Raw genomic sequence first — 8,597 nt, 5'->3', positions numbered from 1 at the left:
GAGTCACACGCTTAACTGACCGAGCCATCCAGGCGCCCCTAAAGATTTTATTTTTAAGTAATCTCTATACTCAACGTGGAGCTCGAACTCATAACCCTGAGATCAAGAGTCTCATGCTCTCCCAATCGAGCCACCCGGCACCCCTGGACCTCAGATTTGAATGACTCCCCTGCTGCCTTCTGCCTACACAGTCTTCCCCCTGCTCTCCTCAGCCCCCACCAACTGTATCTGCTCCGGGTTACTGCCCCAAACACTGGCCAGGTCAGAAGGGCAGGTTGTAGGGGTGCCTGGGTGGCTCAGTTGTTAAGCATCTGCCTTCGGCTCAGGTAATGGTCCCAGGGTCCTGGGATCGAGCCCCGCATCCGGCTCCCTACTTGGCGGGAAGCCTGCTTCTCCCTCTCCCACTCCCCCTGCTTGTGTTCCCTCTCTCGCTGTGTCTCTCTCTGTCAAATAAATAAATAAATCTTAAAAAAAAAAAAAAGAAGGGCAGGTTGCAAAAGCATGGATCTAGGCTAGGACTCCAGTGCTAGGAGTTAGGGTAGGGAAGAGAGCCCCTGAGGTCAAGGCTCAGGGAGGCTAGGTGGAAGTGTGGGTGTCCCCAAAGGTCCGTGGGTATACACCGTGTTTGCCTTTCCCATGGAGGCAAGGGAGGAAGTGCTTGAAGATCCTGGGAAACCTGACACCCCAGGTCCTAGGCACGTGGCAGGATGGAGGTGGGGCCCGTGCTCTTGGGTAAGTCCCAGAGAGGCTGGTTAGGGGTGAGTCCTGGAAGAGGGGTGAAGGCTTGATTATAGGATTATATATCTCAAGTTTCCCTTGGCATCTACTCCTACTTCTGGGCGAGGGGGCAGGACTGGATCCATCTGAAGCCTGTAAGTTACTTTTCACTGACCCTAGAACTGAGTTGAGAGGGTCTTGATGGGGCTGCCTCACTGGGGAACTTGGCATTCATGAGAAGGGTTTTTTTTTTTTTTAAGATTTTATTTATTTAATTGACAGAGAGAGAGAGAGAGAGAGAGACAGCGTGAGAGGGAACACAAGCAGGGGGAGTGGGAGAGGGAGAAGCAGGCTTCCGGCTGAGTAGGGAGCCCAATGAGGGGCTCGATCGCAGGAGCCCGGGATCATGACCTGAGCTGAGGCAGTCGCTTAACCAACTGAGCCACCCAGGCGCCCCATGAGAAGGGGTTTTAAGGGGCTTTGAGTTCTTCTTGTAGTCTGACTTGCTCTTCTGCTACAGAGAAAACGTTGGGTAGGGAGGGCTGTGTTGTAGGGTTTCAGACACTTAAATGACTGAGACACCCAGGCATCCCTAGAGCTGCTGATTGATTAAATGAATGAAATGAATTTCCCGTCATATGCTTTCTAAGTACCTCTAGCTTGGAGGTCAAGGAATAGGGAGAGTTTGGGGAGAGATGTCCAGGCACAGGCTTTATCATCATGCCGTGGAAGGGAACTCCTTATAGGCTCCAGGTTCCTCTGCACGGTCGATGAGACTTTTTTTCAGAACCTCTAACCCGGACAGCACTCTTCAGTGTTGGAGGGCTCATGAACTGCTCTGCACAGAAGCCATACTGGATGCTATGTGTTGGGGAGTGAGGATGGGGGACACCAAGGGACACAGCTCTGGATTTTCAAGGGAATCAGAAGTTGGGAGGATTTGGTTAGGAGATAAGCCTTGTCTAATACCATGTGAAACAAGATTTTTTTTTTTAAGATTTTATTTATTTATTTATTTGACAGAGAGACATACAGCGAGAGAGGGAACACAAGCAGGGGGAGGAGTGGGAGAGGGAGAAGCAGGCTTCCCGCCGAGCAGGGAGCCCGATGCGGGGCTCGATCCCAGGACCCCGGGACCACGACCCGAGCCAAAGGCAGACGCTTAACGACTGAGCCACCCAGGCGCCCCGTGAAACAAGATTTTTAAAAAATCTACCTTCTAAGAATATACAATGGTGAAAAGACAGTCTTCAATAAATGGTGCTGGATTCCCAACTACTGGACAGCTACATGCAAACAAATGAAACTGGACCACTTTCTTACACCATACACAAAAATAAACTCAAAATGGATTAAGACCCGAACTTAAGACCTGAAATCACAAAACTCCTGGAAGGAAACAGGCAGAAATCTCTTTGATATCTGCTTTAGCCATATTTTTCTAGATATATCTCCTAAGACAGGGGAAACAAGAGCAAAAATAAACTATTGAGACTATACCAAAATAAAAAACTTTTGCACAGCGAAGAAAACCAACAAAACAGCACAGAAAATCAACAAAGCAAAAACGCAACCTACTGTATAGGAAAAGATATTTGCAAATGCTATATCTGATAAGGGGTTAATATCCAAAATATATAAAATACTTATACAACTGAACACCAAAAAAGCAAACAATCTGATAAAAAAAAAATGGGCAGGGGGCTCGAATAGACATTTTTCCAAAGAAGACATCCAGATGACCAATAGACACATGAAAAGAGGCTCAGCATCACTCGTCGTCAGGGAAATGCAAATCAAAACCACAATGATGGGGGCCTGACCAGCTCAGCTGGAAGAACTCGTGACTCTTGATCTTAGGGTTGTGAGTTCGAGCCCCATGTTGGGTGTAGAGATTACTTAAATAAAACTTAAAAAAAAAAAAAAAACACACACCAGACCCATAAACACAGAGAACACACACAGAGAGAACGGATGGTTCCCAGAGCAGGGAGGGGGAAGGGCTAAATGGGTGAAGGGGGGCGGGTAGAGCCTTCCAGTTATAAGTCATGGGGATGAAAGGTACAGCATAGGGAATATGGTGAATGGTATCACAAAAGCACAATAGCTTTGTTTGGTGACAGATGGGAGCTACACTTGTGGTGAACGTAGCATAACATATAGAATTGTCCAATCGCTATGTGGTACCCCTAAACTAATGTCACATTGTGTGCCAACTACACTTCAATAAAAAAAATAATCTGCATGGGGCACCTGGGTGGCTTAGTCAGTTAAGCGTCTGCCGTAGGCTCAGGTCATGATCTCAAGAGTCCTGGGATCGAGTCCCATGTCGGTCTCCCAGCTCAGTGGGGAGACTGCTTCTTCCTCTCCCTCTTCCTGCCTCTCCCCCTGCTTGTACTCTCTCTGTCTCTCTCTCAAATGAATAAATAAAACCTTAAAAAATAATAAAAAAAATAAAACCCCAGTCTTCAAGTTAAAAAAAAAAAATCTGCATGCTGGGTTTAGCTCCACAGATCGCCTTCTCTGTTCTTCAAACTCATCTGCATGGCTCACTCCTTCATTCAGATCCCTAATCAAATTCTCTTCCTCACAGAAGCTTTTCTGATCATCTTATGGGAAACAGGCACCTTCATCCCTCTGCAGCCATGAATTGCTGTATCTTCTTGAGGCGCTCACTGCTCCCTGACGTTTAGAATACATGTGTGTTTATCTATTTACAGCCTCTGTGCTCCTGGGAAGTGATAAGAGTGTCCACCGTGCTTGACTCATAGTAGGTGCTCAAGGAATGTTTAGTGAACCAACAGACATTAGAGAGGCGTGGACTCTGGAATCAGACAGACTTGGGCATGAGTACCAGCTCTACCTTGTCCTTTCTGTGTGTCCTGGATAAGTGAGCCACAGTGACCTCAACTGACAAATGGGGTATTGGTCTCTGCACCATCAGGCTGTTGAGAGAACTCTGTGAACTTAAGCATGTCATGCTCCTCCTCTGTTCCTGGGCACAAGGAGCTCCCGCAGAAAAGAACAGTCACATCCCTCCAGAGCCTTCTCCATTTCAACCCTGGGGACTCACAGACACTCCCGCTCATTATCCCTTCAGCCTCCCTTTGGCATGCAAAGGGTCAAGGGCAGTGGGAACGTGGCTTCCTTATTCAGTCCCAGACCTGGAGACTTGACCCGGGGTTCGGGGTTCAAAGCAAAGATGGGGGAGCTGAGGAAGTAAAGACAGACTTAAGGACCTAGAGATTTGAGTGGAGCAGAAGGGGATGAACCCTCTCTCCTCCCACAGGCACATCAATGCAGGTGAGAACACAATATTAACCCGTTCCCCTAGAAAGAGCCATTAGTGGAGAATAAGTAAGAGATTGGAGAATAAGCCAAGGAGAAACATGTGGAAGAAGGTTACAGGCAGAATCAAACAACCACAGATATTCCATATCAGTGGGACAGATAACACTGGGGGGAGAACCCTTGAAGGGCTTGGAGGAGGGGCTGGCTTTATGAGGACAAGACACCGAGAAACTGCAAGCACAGGGGCTCCGGAGAAGAGCTGCCTGGGAAGAAGGGGCAAGAATCAGAGAAGCACAACTAGAAGACACTGGGAGGGGAGTTCTCACACGGGATGGGGTGTGGGGGGCAGGCAAAGACAGACTCCCAGGGGAGGAAGATCCCAGAGGTGAGAGTGATGGACAGACGGAGCAGGTCGGAAGGATTGTCCTATTGTCTGCTGGGCTGATGGTGGCTGCCCACTTTAGATGGGGCACCTGCTCTCAGCCCCCAGTCCCCTCCCAGCCCAAATCTCTTGCTGGTGACCTGGGGGCATTTGAGTGTAGGGGACGGTAGGTATTAAAGGGCATTGGATGCCAGGCTGAGGAGCTCAGACTTTGTTTCCTAGGTCCTGGAACACGGTTGCTGAGTGATGAGCCCCATTGCACCCAGTGCTTGACTCCCAGTTTACTAAAGACGAGACTAAGGACCTCCTGGCTGAGAGCTGAGGCAGAGACCCCCAGGCTGTCTGTGATCAGAGAAAGAAGGAGAGGAGTCTACCAGGGAATAACTGAGTGGTACAATTGGGACAATCACTCCATCCGAACTGGCCTCCATAATAGAGGACACTGTCATTTTCCACCTGTATCATTGTATATCCCTCTTCCTGCCTCTAGCCAGTCCTCACCTTCTTGATGGAGCCAGAGTAATCTCTCTCAAAATCACCACGTCTTTAGTTCATTCATTAATCGAGTCAACAAATATTAATCGAACATCAATAAGTATAGGCACTGGAGATAGAGCAAAGAATAAAACAGACAAAAATGCCCTGCTCTCACGGAGTTGACATTTTAGCTGGGTTACCTCCCGTGCACAGCTGTGAGTGTATCCCTAGGATCGATGGCTAGAGCCAGGATTGCTGGCTTGGATTTGGCATTGCCAAATTGCTCTGCAAAGCAGCTGAACTAATTTGTACTCCCACCAACTGTATATAAAGAAAGATTCCTGTGTTGTCATTCAATCCTCGATCCCATCAGTTATAAAATTTTGCTAATCCAATGAGTGTGAAATTCTATCCCGCTTTCATTTACTTTTCTTCAATTGGCCAGCTGCTGAGTTGAGTGTGGGTGTTGGCCATTCAGTTTCCTGGACTGAAGACTGCCTCTGAATATCTTTTTTTTTTTTCTTATTGGTTTATAGGAGTTTATTTTTAGTCTGATCACTAATTCTTGGTTGGAAGGCCTCAGTCTCTTCCGAGGGCTCAGCCCCTGGCTGGGTCAGGCCCTCCTGGGATGATCTTACTTTATGATTAACCTCAAGATCAATGGATTTGGTACTCTAATTACAACTGGAAAATCCCTTTTGTCATATAATGTAACATAGTCATGGGAGTGACATACTATCCTATTCACACGTCCCACCCACACCCAAGGGAAAGAGATTATATGAAGGTGTGCGTCCTTGGAGGATCATTTTTAGAATTCTGCTTACCACACTTATTACAAGAAGTTAAATGATTTTTTTCTTCTTAAAGGAGGAGTGTTTGATTTCATAGATTCTCTCTACAGTTTTTGTTGTTGTTTTGTGCTTCATTCATTGCTGCTATTAAGTTTATTATTTCTTTCCCTTTCCCTTTTAGAACAGATTTCTCTGTTGTTTTTTATTTTTCCTATATTGGATGCTAAACTCCTTAATTTGCAGTTTTCCTATTTTCACACATAAGCACTTCTCTTGAAAGTCTGCTTTACCTGCCTCCTCTGAGTGTTGAGATGTAGATTCAGCTGTAAACATTTTAAATTTCCAATGTGATTTCTACTTGGTTCGTCCATTATAGAGCAGTATGCTTCAACATTCCTAAGCATTTTGGTGTTTGATCTCCTCTTTATTGTCGATGATTTCTTTCTCTCTTTCTCCCTCTCTTTCTGCATTGCAAACAGACTGTATTGTCTATGATATCATTTCCTCAACATTTATAAACATTTATGTCTTGGCCTGGTTTGGGGCTAATATTTATAAAACCTCACATGTGATCGAAAGGAATGAGGATTCACAAATGAAGAGTTTAGGGATCTACAGTGGTTAATTGGATCAACCTAATTATCTTTTTCAAATATTCTATACCTTTACTAATTTTTTTATCTGTTTGATTTATCAAACTTACTGCTGGGGTAAGTTACAATCTTGTAATTTAGAGCTATATTGTCATATGTCGGGATTTGTATATTTTCTTGGTGCATCGCTCCTTTTATCACAATATTCCTGTTGCTCCTAATAATTCTGTTAAAATAAAAAAGTGGAGACCAGCCTTGAAAACACCCTGACCAGACAAAACCAGTGCAGTCATTAAAAACTAAGCTTCGTGTAGCTTATGTTGGAAGATTAACTTGACCTGGATCATTTCTTGCTTATGCTTCTGGAAATGATGTGCAAAACTTGACCTGTTTCCCAAGGTTGATATAAGGTAACCACTGACCAATAATTAAGAAAATCTTCATGGGCGCCTGGGTGGCTCAGTCAGTTGAGCATCTGCCTTCGGCTCAGGTCGTGATCTCAGGTCCTGGGATCGAGCCCCACATCAGGGCTCCCTACTTAGTGGGGGGTCTGCTTCTCCCTCTGCCCCTCCCCCAGCTTATGCTCTTTCTTTCTCAAATAAATAAATAAAATCTTAAAAAAAAAGAAAACTTTCAATCGTTTAAGAAAACTCCAATATTATAACCAATCCCTGTGAAGAATAAACAGTCACTGCTTTCTCACAATATAAGCTGCTTTATAACAGCAATATACCCCTGAGCCTCATTCTATGTTTTGGTTTGAATGCTCCTAGTTTGCAAACTCTTTCTGGTGTGTGCACAATAAACTTCTACTAATTGCTATTTAAACAATTCATTGGTTTTACTTCTTTTATTTCTGTACTTTTGACATTTCCTTTTGCCATAATGTCAATTTTATATTATAGAAGTATAGCCACACTGTCTTTCTTTCAGAGGACATTGGGCTGCTTTGTCTTCTCCCATTCATTGATATTTATCCTTTCTGTGCCCTGTGAGATTTGTTTTTTATTTTTTAAAAGATACTAGCTTTTATTTATTTATTTTAAAGTATTTGTTCATTTATTTGTTTATTTATTTAGAGTGCAAGCAGCGGGAGGGGCAGGGGAAGTGGGAGAGAGAGACTCTCAAGCTGACTTCCTGCTGAGCACGGAGCCTGACCTGGGACTCAATCTCAGGATCCTGAGATCATGACCTGAGATGAAATCAAGTGTCGGATGCTTAACCAACCAAGCCACCTAGGTGCCCCTTTTACTCTTTCTATAAAGGGGATCGTGCAGAATGTACCTTATGCCTGATTTCTTTGGCTCAGTATTTTCCCAGGACAGTGTGGTGAATGAGAGTGTGGGCTCTACAGCCAGGCTGCCTTGGGCGAGTTATTGAATTTCTCTGTGCCTCAGTTTACTCATCTGTGCAATGAAGATAATAGCAGCAACTAACTCTTGGGGTTGTTGTAAGGATTCAATCAGTTGAAAATTTAAAAGCACTTAGAACAGTGCTTGACATGTAGGGAACACTGAGCACATGCTTAATGTTTACTGGAGTCATTGACAGTTTCCAAGCTCTTGGCCATCTGGTTACACTTTGGCTTTTGTGGAAGACTTTCAAAGGAGGGAGCAATGGCCATCGTCGTACCCAAGATTACATCATACCTAAGATTACATTTATGGCCAAGCCTGGGCAAGATCCCTACACCCCTGCCTTCCCTAATTCTTCCTTCCCCTAAGCCCCAGAGATGCCTGGGATCTCAGTTGAGAGCTGAGTTGGGTTTAGCTGCTATGTGGGGAGTGACCCTTCCAAACTGTTGGAGTGGGGATGGGCTGGGTTTGGACAAGAAAGCTCTGGAAAGTTGGTGGATGGAGGTGATTCCTCTCATTGCTTCTGGTACTACTTGCAGTCACACCCATGTTCTCTATTAGCTTTGGGATTTGGGGGATTAGCCTTCATTCCTTCTTCTGTGTTGTCTTTCCCTGTGTGTGGCAGTCAGCCAACCTCAAACCCTTCTTTTGCAGGAGCTCTGCGTTAGCAAACCAAACTGGTTCCAGCCATCCCCTTCCTCACAAGAGGTGAGTAGGGAGGATTTATGATGACTGGTGGAAAGAAACCTCATTTTCTTAGAAGAGATTTGCTACCAAGGAGAGCTATAGATGTCATTGGTAAAGATGAATGCAGAAGAATCTTGGAATCTAGATTTTTGGGTGTCCTTGATTCTAAGATTGGGGGAGTCTGAGATTCTCAGATGCTTATTCTAGTACTAAAATTTGTTTCTGAGTGTCAAGGGAAGTCTCATCTTGAAGAATTACAAAATGATGACAATTTGTGAATTGTCAAGGGTCAAAGTGCACT

The sequence above is a fragment of the Mirounga leonina genome, unplaced genomic scaffold, assembly GCF_011800145.1.
Source record: "Mirounga leonina isolate KUSES-001 unplaced genomic scaffold, KU_Mleo_1.0 Mir_177, whole genome shotgun sequence".
In the NCBI taxonomy this organism is placed as follows: domain Eukaryota; kingdom Metazoa; phylum Chordata; class Mammalia; order Carnivora; family Phocidae; genus Mirounga; species Mirounga leonina.
This window is presented reverse-complemented; position numbering follows the sequence as displayed.